The sequence below is a fragment of the Myotis brandtii genome, unplaced genomic scaffold, assembly GCF_000412655.1.
Source record: "Myotis brandtii unplaced genomic scaffold, ASM41265v1 scaffold96, whole genome shotgun sequence".
NCBI lineage: Eukaryota > Metazoa > Chordata > Mammalia > Chiroptera > Vespertilionidae > Myotis > Myotis brandtii.
Window position 1 is genome coordinate 1,262,140 of NW_005371972.1, and position 15,304 is coordinate 1,277,443.

Sequence of the window (15,304 nt, forward strand, 5' to 3'; positions counted from 1 at the left end):
GGGGAGTGGGGGGAGGGAGGGGTGCTCTCCTTTTCAGAGGCCTTGCAGGAAGGTGAAGGTTCCTGGGACGGAGTGGATGGTGGCCCAGCACCTCCCGCCCCCACACAGAGGAGGAGAGCAGCTGTGTGCCATGAGTAATGTTTGCCACCCGATGCCAACCATACTCTTCCGAAGCGAGATGTCTGCCCACAACTGGCCGCTCCCCAAGTGTGGGTGTCGAGGAGAAAACCAGAGCCCCTGAATTCCTCTGAGGCAGCCTGCAAAGCTGTTCCAACAGAGAAACACTCCCAAGAGCATCTGTTCTGACAAATATAAGAAAGAAAAGGGAGAAAGAGAAAATGGGGAGAGGATAAAGGGAAGGAGGGAGAAGCAAAGGGGAAGGAGGGGAAAAAGAAAAAGGCGGCGCCATAAATAGTTAAGCTGCACTTAAACATGCTCAGGAGCCCAATCCTGTGATCAGCCCCCAGGGAGTGTGAGTGCAGCCCGCAGGTTTGCCAAGCTCTAAATGCTGTCACCCGCAGAAATGCTGTCAGTGTCCTTGTGGATGCTATGACTGCGCCCAGGCCCGGGCAGGTGGAGCTCAGAGGCCCCAGGCTGCCTTCTGGCTCTCACTGCACCAGCTGGCCGCCGGCTACAAAGCTCAGACAGCACCTCTCTCCCCAGGACGCCGTGCTGAGCAGGTGAGGGGCCAGCTGGCTTGGTCCTTTCTCAGAGAGCTGAGCTAGAATGAGGCAGTGCCCCCCTCCCAACCTATGTGAAATGCTCGGGAATGATCACTGCAAAGGAGACTCCAACTGTCTCCTGTTTCCTCCTTCACGGCCACAGGAATCCACCAGGTTCTGGCCAAGCTTCGAGGACGGGTCCAGGAAAACGGGCTGCCCAGGGGGACATGTGGTACCACAGGCAGGGAGGTGCCAACTGCCTGGCCTGCCTGCACACTCTCTGGGAGACTTGAAACTCTGTCATGAGATCAGCTTCTCATGACCAAAGTGCTGTTCCCACCAGCCCATCCCCCACGCATAAGTGTGGGGTCTCTCCCTCCTTACTTCCTCTTGCCTAAAGGATGATAAACGTGGGCCTTAAAGTTACTTCTGCGTGAGACCCTAAAAACTCAGAACTACAGAAAGAAACGGAACAAGACCACACAGCCCACTGAACCCAAAGTCCTTGGGTCACATGCCGAAAACTAAAGCGCCAACTGGCACACGAGACAGGCCTGACCTTCCAACAGACTCCTGGCTGCAACCGGGCACCTTCTCCGTGACAGCGCCAGGCGCTCGGTTGTTGCCCTAGATTAATGGGCCAGGCCTCAGTGTCAACGCTGGGCTGCTCTCCTGATGACCCTCAGCCTGGCTGGACACATGGCCTGGGCCCGCCTCACAAGGGACTCATTTGGGAAAGAAGTGAGGGACCTGGGTCCCCTGCAGTGTGGTTCAAACAGGCACAACTAAGCAATCTGGACATGGATGGCGTGGGTACCAGCCTCCAAGGCAGGCAGCCAACAGTGCCTCCCCTCCCGTCAGTGCCGACGGCTGCTATGGGCTTCCCATGGAATCTGAGTGTCCCTGTGACGACTCTGATCGACAGGGCGCAGTGACTGGCCCGCATGATCTGGAAGATTATGCTTTGTTCTCTTGGAACCCAGCTGCCCTGCGTCAGGGGTGTGTAGGCCCTCCTGGTGGAGAGAGGGGACGTGCGGGGGCCCCGGAGGAGACCCTGACTGCACAGGCCACATGACGCAGCACTGCAGTGCCCTGCGGGCAGCGCCCGGGCTCCGGGGTGAGATGCTTTCTTAGACCTTCCAGCCCAGCTACCAGGTGAACGCTGTCACATGAATGACCTCAACATCACACAGAGGAAACTGCCCAGTCAGCCCACAAAACTGGGAGAAATAATAACCTGCTGATGGTTTAAGCCCCGAAGCTTGGAGGTGGCCTGCTTACAGCAAGAGAGAACTGACACAAATGGTAAACTAGACAGAAAAAGGGTCAAGGAACAAAACATTCGGGATGATGGTTCTCTCTGGATGGGAGGAAGGGCAACCAGAATACTTGGAATGCTCTATTTCTTTACTTGGATATACCTCGATTGGTTATTTAAACTAAATATGTACGTTTCATATACTTTTATAGGGGGACATTTCCAAAATGTGTATTTATATTCTTTGCTCATTCTTTAAAATATAATTTTATTGATTTCAGAGAGGAGAGGGAGAGGGAGAGGGAGAGAGAGATAGAAACATCAATGATGACAGAGAATCATTGATCGGCTGCCTCCTGCACACCCTACATTGGGGATTGAGCCCGCAACCCAGGCATGTGCCCCAACTGTGACCTCCTGGTTCATAGGTCGACATTCAACCACTGAGCCATTTCCCAAAATTTGGCTAAATTTTTTTTTAAATATATATTTTATTGAGTTTTTACAGAGAAGAGGAGAGAGGGATAGAGAGTTAGAAACATCGATGAGAGAGAAACATCAATCAGCTGCCTCCTGAACACCCCCCACTGGGGATGTGTCCACAACCAAGGTACATGCCCTTGACTAGAATCGAACCTGGGACTCTTCAGTCCGCAGGCCGACGCTCTATCCACTGAGCCAAACCGGTCAGGGCTAAATTTTTAATAAGAAAAAGTGAGTACAGGTGCCACACTCAATCCACGCAGACAGGTTGTTTCCAACACGCTCGCCGCCACTCTCGCCGGGCTGGTGAGGCCTGGGCCTCAGGCTTCAGTGGAGCTGAACAAGCCACACAGGCTCAGAGGAGTGGGTTTTGGGGTGAGGGGCTGGCCACTCATTTGTCCTTCAGTTCCCAAACATCCATAAACACTGCTGACAAAAGAAAGGCTTCTCCTTGAGTCATAAAAGCCATGCTGCTCAATTCAACAAAACCCAAACCCCAAGTCCCTCCAGTAACAATGAGCAATGAAATGGCTTTTACGGAGTCTCTTCAATATGCCAAGCAACATGGTGCCAGGCATACATGGCACAGCCCGATCACCTAAAAACTAAGACCATGGCTACTCTGGGCGCCAAGTTTGCACTGCTGATTCCAAGATAGGGATTCGAGAGACCGATCAGTACTGTGGGGGCAGCAGAACCTCAGAGGTCAGCCGAGAGGGGACCTGAATCCAGGTTCCGCCGCCTACCATGCCAGCAGGTGAGCTCCAGCAAATCTCCTCTCAGGGAGCATGTGAGATCTTGATCCTGGGCATATGTCATTAGTTTGGCTCAAATAAACTCTTATATATATTTAAAAAAAACAACCCTAAAAAAAGTTTGTCCTCTGGCAAAATGGGGCCAATGGGACTAACCTCATCTGGAACAGGATTAGATTAGATACCGTAAGCAAAGGGCCCACACAGTGCCTGGCACGTGGTAAGTGCTCAACAAACTCCTGTTACCAGGAAACAGAGATGCAGATTAGCGTGGGTTTTTTTAGGCCAAAGATCGTATCAGACAGTTTCTAAATATCCTTTTATGCTGGGCACCTCGGATGCACTCAATAACTATTTGGTGACTTGACCTTGTTGCAAAGTTGTAATCATAACCCATTATTCCTTCCAAATGCAGTCTGGAAAAATCCCAGAGCCCAACCAACATTCTGAGAGGCAGAGAGAGAAGGGAGGGGCACCGAGTGAGAATCAGAGCAATTTTCTCTGCCAGAGAAGCACTTTATATTGAATAACTGTCCTGTTAAACCCCAAGGGTGCCCCCTGGTGAGGGCTGAAGCGCCTGCCCAGAGCTCTAAGTGGGCCCACAGAGACCTGCTCCATCTCAGAGTCCAATGGGCACTTGTCAAACATGAAATAGTAATTATTATCAGGTTATTAGCAAGCACTCAACTGCAGACATTGTCCAAGCCAGGAATGACTGCGTCTACCACAAGGAGACACTGAGCATGACAAACAACAGTCCCTGGCCCCCAGAACATGCTGCGCCCGCTGCGGGCCTGGACATGACACAGCCATTGCATGTCCAGGGGTCTTGTGTAACCCAAAGCAGGTGAGATGGAACACCATTTGGCTCCCATTGCTCAGAGTTCCTGATTTTCTGGAAATACAGGTAACTCTTGCATAGCTTAGCACACCCGAACTCTGGCCAAGGAAGTGGAAGTTCACGGCAGGCCAGCCTTGCAAATAGAAACCTACCTACCCCACCCCTTCTCAGTGCTACGTGGCAGAGAGACAAATATCAACAAGACCAGCCCTCCTAGCACTTGCTTCCTCACCCAGAAAACACAGCTCTTCTGTGAAGTTTGTGTTTCTCAAACTTTTAAAATCAATTTCCCCTTTAGATAAACATACAAACTTGACCCAGCCCTTCCCAACAGCCCCAAATTCTGGCTTCATCTGTTTATTATTTATTTATTTATTTTTATTTATTGTTTGAGAGAAACATCGAGTTGTTGTTCCACTTATTTATGCATTCATTGATTGATTTTTGTATATGCCCTGACTGGGGATCGAACCCATAACCTTGGTGTATCAGGACGATGCTCTAACCAACTGAGCTACCCAGCCATCTTCTATTGGACAGTAGCCCCCACATTGAAAGTCACTGCTACCATCTATATAATCTTACCAGCCAAGATCTGGTAGTATTTTCTTTACTGAAGTTTGTGTGATAAAAAGAAAAAAATTTTTTTGACATTTTTTTTAATCTAAAAAGAATATCTAGCCCAACTGCTGTGGCTTGAGCATCAACCTATGACCCAGGAGATCAAGGTTCAATTCCTGGTCAGGGCACATGCCCGGGTTGTGGGCTCCATCCCCAGTGGGAGAGGGGGGTGCAGGAGACAGCCAATTGATGATTCTCTCTCATCATTGATGTTTCTATATCACCCTCTTCCTTCCTCTAAAAAGCTTTTAAAAAGAAAAAGAATATCTAAATATAAAGTTCAATTGTGATACTGAATTTGCTTTTCAAATTATACAGGTTTCACTATCCCTAAGATTTAACTGCACTTCTGAAGAGAGGGCATCCCTGCCCCTGGCCCCATGGACGCCACTGCTCTAGGAACATGGCCGAGTGGGAAGGCTGGCAGCCCTGAAGAAGGTGCTGTCCTCATCCCAGCACATCCAGGCCAGTTTAGAATCCATTATGCCAATCCTTGCTCTGTGAGCTCTTGAAGCGTGACACAGGGCAGGTAAATTAGGGGCCTGGCTACCAAAAAGACACAATCAGAACGTGTGGAACCTGTGTGGTGTCTGATCATTCTCCCGACAGCCTCCCAAACCCCATCTCAATACTTCTGAACGGTGGCGGCAAACTGACACAGCCTGACATTACACGGTAGGAGTCTATGAAGCCCTACCAAGCTTCAGAGACTCACTGCTGGTGGGTCTACTCATTCCTTCTTCCTTACGGCGGCTCATAGCACCTACTCGAGGACCTTGCTCTCAAACGGTCACAATCAAGTTGGGGAACAAGCCTGGTACAGAGTGGTGATTCCTGGCCTTATTGAATATGATTAACTCAAGGTCAGAATATTCTGTGGACCCTTACAAGATAATTGTACTTTTGTTCCACTTATTTATGCATTCATTGATTGATTTTTGTATGTGCCCTGACTGGGGATCGAACCCATAACCTTGGTGTATCAGGATGATGCTCTAACCAACTGAGCTACCCAGCCATCTTCTACTGGACAGTAGCCCCCACACTGAAAGTCACTGCTACCATCTATAGATGAAGCCAGAATTTGGGGCTGTTGGGAAGGGCTGAGTCAGCCTCCCAAACCCCATCTCAATACTTCTGGGCGGTGGCGGCAAACTGACACAGCCTGACATTACACGGTAGGAGTCTATGAAGCCCTACCAAGCTTCAGAGACTCACTGCTGGTGGGTCTACTCATTCCCTCTTCCTTACGGCAGCTCATAGCACCTACTCCAGGACCTTGCTCTCAAACGGTCACAATCAAGTTGGGGAACAAGCCTGGTACAGAGTGGTGATTCCTGGCCTTATTGAATATGATTAACTCAAGGTCAGAATATTCTGTGGACCCTTACAAGATAATTGTACTTTTGGTGCTTATTAACTGAGAAAATAATAGACAAAGACCATGATGGAAAATGAACTTCATTCTATCAATCACAATAGCATCTATATTTACTTGAGAAACAACTCTGTGTACATGAATGAGAAATCTCCCCTAATACACAGAAACCTGTGGTGATGCAGCTGCAGACGACTCCTAATTACCCTAATTACTGCATTCCCCTCTGGGGGTCCTCAGCCCATAGATCAGGAAGCAGACAGAGAAAAGGCTAATGAACTTCACAGTTAGTGAGTGCTCATTCTGTGCTGTCTCAGGTACTGAATTAGAGCTGTGAGCCTGGTGGAGAAGACATGTAATAAATCAACGTAATCCTCGATGTCATGTAATAAGTGCTGTGAAGAAAACTAAAGTAAGCCAGGGACACAGAGAGGCAGAGGCTATCTAGTATTCAGGAAAGGACACTTGAAACCAATACAAAATAATATTGCAAGTGAACTGTGATCGAAAAATAAGTAAATAAAATGTAGGAAAAACTACTTAGGAGAAGGCCCAAAGCAGACCTGTCTGAGGGGGCGTGTAAGCAGAGACCTGAATGAAGTGCTGGAGCGAGCCACGCCACCATAAGCCCCGGGGTCAGGACAGACACACGGAAGAGCAAGTGCAGAGGCCCAGAGCCAGCGTGAGGGGCCAAGGGGCCAGCGCGCCTCTAGAGGAGGAAATGAGTGGAGAGTGAGGGTGGCTGCGGCAATGCTGACATCACTAGGGTCTCAGAGGTAAGCCAGGCTTTGGAGTTTCTCCTAAGTGCACTGCGACGCCCTGGGGGAGTGAGAGCAGCGCATGGAGAGATTGTGAGGGGGCAGGAGTGGACGCAGGGGCACTAGCAGAGAAGCGAGAGATGGAGGTGCCTCCACCAAGGCGGGGGTGGGAAGGGCGTCAGATGCGGGAGGTATTCTGCAGAGCCATCACTCGTGATCAAAGTGTGGGCTGTGGGCAAAACGAAAGGAGAAAAGGATGACACTAAAATCTCTTGCCTGAAAAACAGGGCAAGAGGTGGTGGTACCAGTGATGTTTATGGAGGTGAGGAATGAGGGGGCAGATTCGTGGGGGGAGCTTTGGCCTGTTCCAGCTGAGATGCCTGCAGCAGCACTGGGATCAAGGCCACAGGAGTGAATACGGGATAGAGAAGAGGCAAGACCAATGGACCCAGATTCGAGGAACATGACTTGAATCCTGGCTCGCCTGGGGTGGCCTCATGCAAGCTTCTCTGAGATCTAGCCTGCTCGCCCATTAAACAGGGAAACCACCGTATAAACAAATGACTGTGCGGATTAAGAAGATAAAAAACAGGAAGTATTGCACAAATACTGGCAAAAATGGAATTAGATATTAGTTCGCTAACACAAGTCACTGCCTGATACCCGGTTAAACAGAAGGGGAAAATCTGAAGTAATGAGAAGAGGACAAAGCAGGCTGCCCCAAGCGAGCTCCCTTTACCAGCAAGCACACGGCGCCTCTCCAACAGGCAGCAGGAGGCGGGGGTGGGAAGGCCGTCAGATGCGGGAGGTATTCTGCAGAGCCATCAAAGTGTGGGCTGTGGGCAAAACGAAAGGAGAAAAGGATGACACTAAAATCTCTTGCCTGAAAAACAGGGCGAGAGGTGGTGCCAGTGATGTTTATGGAGGTGAGGAATGAGGGGGCGGATTCGTCGGGGGAGCTTTGGCCTGTTCCAGCTGAGATGCCTGCAGCAGGACTGGGATCAAGGCCACAGGAGTGAATACGGGATAGAGAAGAGGCAAGACCAATGGACCCAGATTCGAGGAACATGACTTGAATCCTGGCTCGCCTGGGGTGGCCTCATGCAAGCTTCTCTGAGATCTAGCCTGCTCGCCCATTAAACAGGGAAACCACCGTATAAACAAATGACTGTGCGGATTAAGAAGATAAAAAACAGGAAGTATTGCACAAATACTGGCAAAAATGGAATTAGATATTAGTTCGCTAACACAAGTCACTGCCTGATACCCGGTTAAACAGAAGGGGAAAATCTGAAGTAATGAGAAGAGGACAAAGCAGGCTGCCCCAAGCGAGCTCCCTTTACCAGCAAGCACACGGCGCCTCTCCAACAGGCAGCAGGAGACCAGTCAGTGGAGACCAGAGGAGCCCCAGCCTGGTCCAACGTAACAGAAAAGCCCATGGACTCGTTCCCACCGGGCTTCGCACCAGTCAGGCCTTTGCCACTGTGCGACTTCAGGCACAAAGCCCAGGAAGAACTGCCCGCTCGAGTTACACATGAACGGACCCCGGGATCCAACCTTTGTATGCGGTGGGCGGAGGGGCAGTGTAGCAAACATGTACTTCAAAGTCAAGTGCAGAGCACTACCTGGTGCAGGTGCCCTGCTGGGGGCTGGCAGCTCCACTGGGAACAAGGCCAGGGGAGAAAGGCCGAGACTCTCACTCCCCCTGATGAGCAATGCAGAGGGGCCAGGCAGGGCCCAGCCCGCCACACAGGACTTAGCGTTCATCCTCAGCAGGGCCATGGTGAGGCTCACGTTTCTGAAGGTCACTCAAACAGACTGAAAGGGGAGCTCAGAGCAGACAAATATGTTAGGAAGTCCCACAGCACTGGACCCTCGGGATGGGAAAAAGGGGACAATGTCACCCTTGCTGGCCCTGGGAGGGTTAGCTGGTGCCCAGAATCCAACACACACGGGTCTTTCTGAGCAGCCTGTGCCAGTGGCCCTCTCACTAAATATTATAACGTCCTCTGAAAGTTTCAAGCACCTCTTCTCAGAGTGGCTCAAAGTCCCGTAACACTCTGTACCTGACCGTCCTAGGGGAAGCTGGACTATGTTGTTTGTCCAAAACCACAAACCAAAAAAAAAAAAAAAAAGAAAGAGAAGACAAAACCATAAACCCAGGCTGGGAATTCCTCTTATTCACATGTCTCTGGAGGAATGTACAAGACACTGGTTAGGGGACTGCTTTGGGGGAGGGGAAGGGGGAAAGAACTTACACTCTTCACTGTATATCCTTTCTGTGTGTGTGTGTGCATATATATGTCAATATATATGTGTCATATATATATACATATACATATATATGTTTTTTATTCATTTGGGGGGGGGGAGGAGCGAGGAAGGGAGAGGGAGAGACAGAAACATTGATGAGAAACATCGATTGGCTGCCTTCTGCACTCCTACTGGGGATGGACCCCGCAACCTGGGCACGTGCCCTGCCCAGGAATCGAATCAGAGACCTCCCTTCTGGTGCACAGGATGACACTCAATCCACTGAGCCACACCGGCCGGGCTCCTTTCTGTATTTTTTGTTTTACCATTTGTAAATATTATCAATTAAATCCAACACACACGGGTCTTTCTGAGCAGCCTGTGCCAGTGGCCCTCTCACTAAATATTATAACGTCCTCTGAAAGTTTCAAGCACCTCTTCTCAGAGTGGCTCAAAGTCCCGTAACACTCTGTACCTGACCGTCCTAGGGGAAGCTGGACTATGTTGTTTGTCCAAAACCATAAACCAAAAAAAAAAAAAGAAAGAGAAGACAAAACCATAAACCCAGGCTGGGAATTCCTCTTATTCACATGTCTCTGGAGGAATGTACAAGACACTGGTTAGGGGACTGCTTTGGGGGAGGGGAAGGGGGAAAGAACTTACACTCTTCACTGTATATCCTTTCTGTGTGTGTGTGTGCATATATATGTCAATATATATGTGTCATATATATATACATATACATATATATGTTTTTTATTCATTTGGGGGGGGGGAGGAGCGAGGAAGGGAGAGCTGGTAATAAGTTTCCACGTCAGAAAGTTGCTATTGGCCATCACCATTACTATTACATATTAACCTGTGCCAGCAATATGGGTAAGTTAGCGAAGAAAAGGGGAACAGAATGCTCTAATCCTGGCCCTATCTTCTGAAAATAGATGCAAAAATCTCATCAATCACCCAAGCACCCATCACAGAAAAACTTCCCACCTGAAAACAGACCAGGAAAGGCCCTGCAAACTGCAATGCTTACTCCACTCAACCAGAGCCATACGAGTACAAGGCAGAGGTAGGTGCTCAGACTTGATGGCAGGAGCCACCTTCTTCCTACCAAGAACACAGTGATGTGGAAGGAGCCATGACAGCAAAGGAAGAGTGAGTTAGTGCAGGATCCAAGCCACACGAAAGGGCGGTGAAGACCAGCTGTCTGCAGGTGGCTGCATTCTGACTTCAGGGTAGCACCTGCTTTTCCCGTGACTTCTCTGCATTTGCTTCCTCATGAGGATTAGTGACTGCTAGGGGCCCTTCTAGTGTTAAGATCTAATAACTGTTGAGTAAATGGTTTAATTAACAAGACGGCTGGATTACAAATGCATGCTCTTTAAGTATAATAGATACTGTGTGAACGACAATAAAAATGAGATATTTATCTAGCATTTAGCAGATCATTTTTTCATTTAAAACTTTCCCTATATTGAAAACCTCAAGATTTCCAAGTAGGAACATGAACTATGTTGGACATGAACATCAACTATGAATATATAAGAATATATGTAAACTACATAAGCCAACATCAGGTTATATATTGACTATTCCAGAAAGAATTAAACTGAAGTTAATATTTTGTAAAACTTTTTAAAAAAATGTTTTTATTGATTCTTAGATATAGAGGAAGGGAGAGGGAGATAGAAACATTGGTGAAAGAGACACATTGATGAAAGAGGCACATCGATTGGCTGCCTCCTGCACACCCCTACTGGGGATTGAGCCCGCAACCCAGGCATGTGCCCCTGACCAAGAATCGAACCCGGGACCTCTTGGTCCATGGGATGACTCTCAATCCACTGAGCCACATCAGCAGGGCAATATTTTATAAAACTTGACTGGGAAAGACAAAATGAGCAAGAGGATATTTTAGAGAAATATTTTGGGGATCTCAAAAGGTTCCATTAGGCCCCGGATAAAGCATGGTCAAGAATACATGTCTCAGTTTCCACTGGTTTTTAAAAACTGTCAGGCTCGCCCTGGCTGGTCTGCCTCAGTGGATAGAGCCTCAGTGGACTGAAGGGTCTCAGGTTCAATCCCCAGTAAGGGGTGTGCAGGAAGCAGCCAATTAATGATTCTCTCATCACTGATGTTTCTATCTCTCTGTCCCTCTCCCTTCCTCTCTAATATCAACAAAAATATCCTATATAATCCTATATAATAAAAGGGCAATATGCAAATTGTCCCCATGACCAGGAGTTTAACTGGAGTTCGATCAGGGTGCAGGGCCAGCCTGCCAACCACCCAGGGCCCCTCCCCCTGGCCAACCCCGCCCCTGATTGGCCTGCACATCCTGATCAGGGGGTGGGGCCAGCTGGCCAACCTCTTGCTTCCCCTCCCTCCAGCTGGCCCAGCCCAATTGGCCCCTATTGGGCCAGACCCCATCTGTGCACGAATTCATGCACCAGGCCTCTAGCATTAAATAACTAAATAAAATAAAAACTGTCAGGCTCCTGAGCCCAGGCCTGAGTGCTGCTCTAGAAGACAGCTTTGGCCAGCAGCCCTGGGATTAGGAGGTCTGAGCCCCAGCTCGCCTCGAAGAAACAGTGCTGCCAACCTCCTAGCCCTCAATCCCCTCCACCAGCCAGAGGAGCTTTCGCACGGACCTCTTGCAGCCTTGGTGGTTTTGCAGCCAGCCACTCTAAAGTACAAGCTTGGCTTCAAGAGAAACTTAGAAACCGCCCCAGTGCTGCCTGGTTCCTTCCTGGTCCTAAGGCAGGCAGCCTGAGAGGCAGAGGCAGAGAGAGACGGACACACGGAGACAGACTCACAGAGACAGAGACAGCACCTGCAACACACTGACTGCTCTCTAGGGCCTCCAGGCCGGACCCAAGGCCGATTAGGAGGGCCATAGTGGGGAAGGGAGGGTCCACAAACTAAAATCTTAGGGGCATGAAAGACTGACCAGAAATCTCAATGTTTTTTCTCCATGCCTCTTGGTCCATGGGATGACTCTCAATCCACTGAGCCACATCAGTGGGGCAATATTTTATAAAACTTGACTGGGAAAGACAAAATGAGCAAGAGGATATTTTATGCAAATATAAACTCGGGGGAAATATCTACAACTAAATAAGAGCTACTAGTTGTGATATACAAAAGACTCTTAAAAAGTAATCAACAATGAAAGTATGTCCACACAAAAGCTTGTAGACCAGCAGTTCTCAACCTGTGGGTCGTGACCCCTTTGGGGGTCGAACGACCCTTTCACAGGGGTTGCCTAAGACCATTGGAAAACACATATATAATTACATATTGTTTACAGTAGCAAAATTACAGTTATAATCCTGCTTTTAAAAATAATTTAGTTTTAAGCAAAACTTTAAGAATTCTATAAATTTAGCTTGATTTTCATGAGTTTAGAAAAATAAACCTCTATTGACCAGAAGAAAAAATGTGGTCAAACGATCTATATAGATATTTCTCTAAGAAAGATATACAAATGACCAATAAGCACTTTTGAAAAAAATGTAAAACATTAGCCATTTGGAAATGAAAGTGAAAACCAAAATGAGATACCACTTCTCACCCAACAGGATGGTTATAATAAAAAAGACAGACAATAACAAATGTTGGCAAGGAAGTAGAAAAATTGAAAACCTCGTGCATTGCTGGAGGGAATGTAAAATGGAACAACCTCTTTGGAAAACAGTTTGGCAGTGTTTGAAATGTTAAACATAGAGTTATCATATGACTCTGCTAGCATATACTACTCCTAGGATATAACCAAGAGAATTGAAAACATATGTCCACATGAAAATTTGTACACAAATATTCCAAGCAGTATTGTTCATAATAGCTGAAAGATGGAAACAATCCAAATGTCCATCAACTGAATAAATAAAATGTGGTATGTCCATACAATAAAATATAATTTGACAATAAAATAGTGTTCATACATGCTACAACATGAATGAACTTTAAAAGGGTGAATTATATGGTAAGTGAAAATCTTACCAAAGCTATTATAAAAATTAATCAACAGTCTCCCAACAGAAAAATGAGTCAAAGAAATGAACAAGCAATTCGCAAAAGAAATACAAGAAGTAAAAAAAGAAAGAAAGAATGACAAGAAGTGGATATACTCTATACAGAAAAAAAAAAAGATGTTTCCCCTGGCTGGGTAGCTTAGTTGGTTAGAGCATTATACCAATACGCCAAGGTTGCGAGTTCAATCCCCGGTCAGGGCACATGCAAGAATCAACCAAAGAATGCATAAATAATAACTACAATTTGATGTTTCTCTCTCTCTCTCTCATTCAACCTCACTAATAAAGAAATCCTATGTAATAAAAGCCTAATATGCTAAGTGTCCAGTCATCCAGTCATTCAACCAATCAAAGTGTAATATGCTAATGATATGCTAAGGCCGCTCCACCGCTTGTTATGATGTGCACTGACCACCAGGGTCAGACAGTCGACTGGGCAATCAGTCGCTATGACACGCATTGACCACCAGGGGGCAGATGCTCTGACAGGTAGGTTAGCTTGCTGCTGGGGTCTGGCCAATCGGGACTGGGAAAGACAGGCTGGACATGCCCTGGAACCCTCCTGTGGTCCCTCCCTGGCCCCAATCGTGCACCGGTGGGGTCCCTCAGCCTGGCCTGCGCCCTCTCGCAATCCGGGACCCCTCAGGGGATGTCGGAGAGCCGGTTTCAGCCCGATTCCTTAGGCCAGGCCGAGGGACCCCACTGGTGCACGAATTCATGCACCAGGGCTCTAGTATAAATATAAATAAGCACAAGGTACCGCTTCCAGTATCAGAGTGACAAAAAGTGGAAAGAAGGCCAGTTTCCACTGTGGCCAGGACATGTCCCATGAGCAGGAGCAGAAAACGGCACTCTGTCTGGGCAGCAGCCTGCCAGTACTGAAGCAAATGCTTAAGGCATTCATCGGCTGGGTAAAAATTAATGTTGGGAGTGAGTAACTGGCCAGAGAGCCCCGGAGCATATGCTGCGATTTCCCACTCTGACAGGGCATTTCACCAGCTATAAGGAAACTGTGAGTCCTGGTAAAGGACTGTGCCCAGAGAAAACCCAGCCTTGCTAATAAGCTCCACGTACTAAGCACCCTGCGGGGGGCGGGGGGCGGGGAGGGGAGCTGGCTGGCAAGAGAAATCATGGACTCGTTGTTTCCAGAGGGCAGAGGCATGTGGCATGACCACCACCAACAGGGGCATGAGGCAAACAACTGGAACAGCTCCTATGGCAACCTCCCTGCAACACCATGCTGGGGGATGTGAGGCAAACTGAACTGTCAGTTCAGTGCACTGGGGAGACCACTTCGGAAACAATTTGGTATCATTTGGTCAAAATGAAAATGCGCACGCCCTGTGACTCAGTCCCGCACCTGGGGGTGCATCCTGAACAGGCTGTGCCTGTGCCCCACAAACGTTCACGGCAGCACTGTTTGTCTCAGCAAAACATTGGAAACAAACCAAATGTCCAGCAGCAATAGAAAGGATCAATAAGTTCTCATACAATGGAACACAATTCATCAATGAAAAAGCAATACAACTATATGCACCATGGATTAATCTCAAGAACAAATGTTAAGCCAAAACTTCAAGTCACTGAAGAAAATAGCATGACTATATCAAGTTCAAAAACCTGGACAATTAAACAATACATTGTTTAGCAATGCAAACACATGTGGTAAAACTATAAAGGCAGGCAAGAGAATAACAAGAGCTAAATTCAGTGATTATCTGGGCGGTCGGGAAGGGCCACTCTAAAGGTATCATTCCTGTTTGTAACTGAGTGATGGGTACAAGCATGTTCCTTGAATCTTATTCTTGATAATGTATATACTTTATACTTTGTATCTACCAACGTTTCCCAAATAAACTTTTACAAATTTCAACAATGTTCTTTCTGACCTTAAAAACTGTTTTGAAGCATTAACTTGGGCAGCTGACTGAATTACAGGAAACCAGGAAAGTCCCTGACAGGGGCCCAGTCAGCCTGAGATACTGAAATGAGAAGTGCTCACCCACCTGGCCGGTGAGCCGGGAGACAGCCAGCTTCCCACTGGCAGCGGAGCCTGCCATTCAGGACAGGAAAGAGACTGCTTATCAGTGGTTCTCAACCTTGGCTGCACATTAGAATCACCTGGGAATCGTTTTTAAATCCTGATTTCTGGGCCTCATCCTCCGGAAATTCTGTTTCTTTGTTACTGATGTTGTGGCCAACATCAGTAACAAAGAAACAGAATTTCCGGAGGATGAGGCCCAGAAATCAGGATTTAAAAA

At 47.8% G+C, this 15,304-nt stretch overlaps 1 protein-coding gene across 1 annotated transcript in view; it reads right to left on the reverse strand.

Moving 5' to 3' along the window:
- Positions 1 to 8,397, reverse strand: part of ZBTB17 (zinc finger and BTB domain containing 17) — a 19,265-nt gene extending 10,868 nt beyond the window's left edge. The window contains exon 1 of the mRNA XM_005886186.2: positions 8,382 to 8,397. The gene's annotated coding sequence lies outside the window, so the exon portion shown is untranslated. The remainder of the gene's footprint in view (positions 1 to 8,381) is intronic.
- Between the last annotated feature and the right edge of the window lie 6,907 nt (positions 8,398 to 15,304).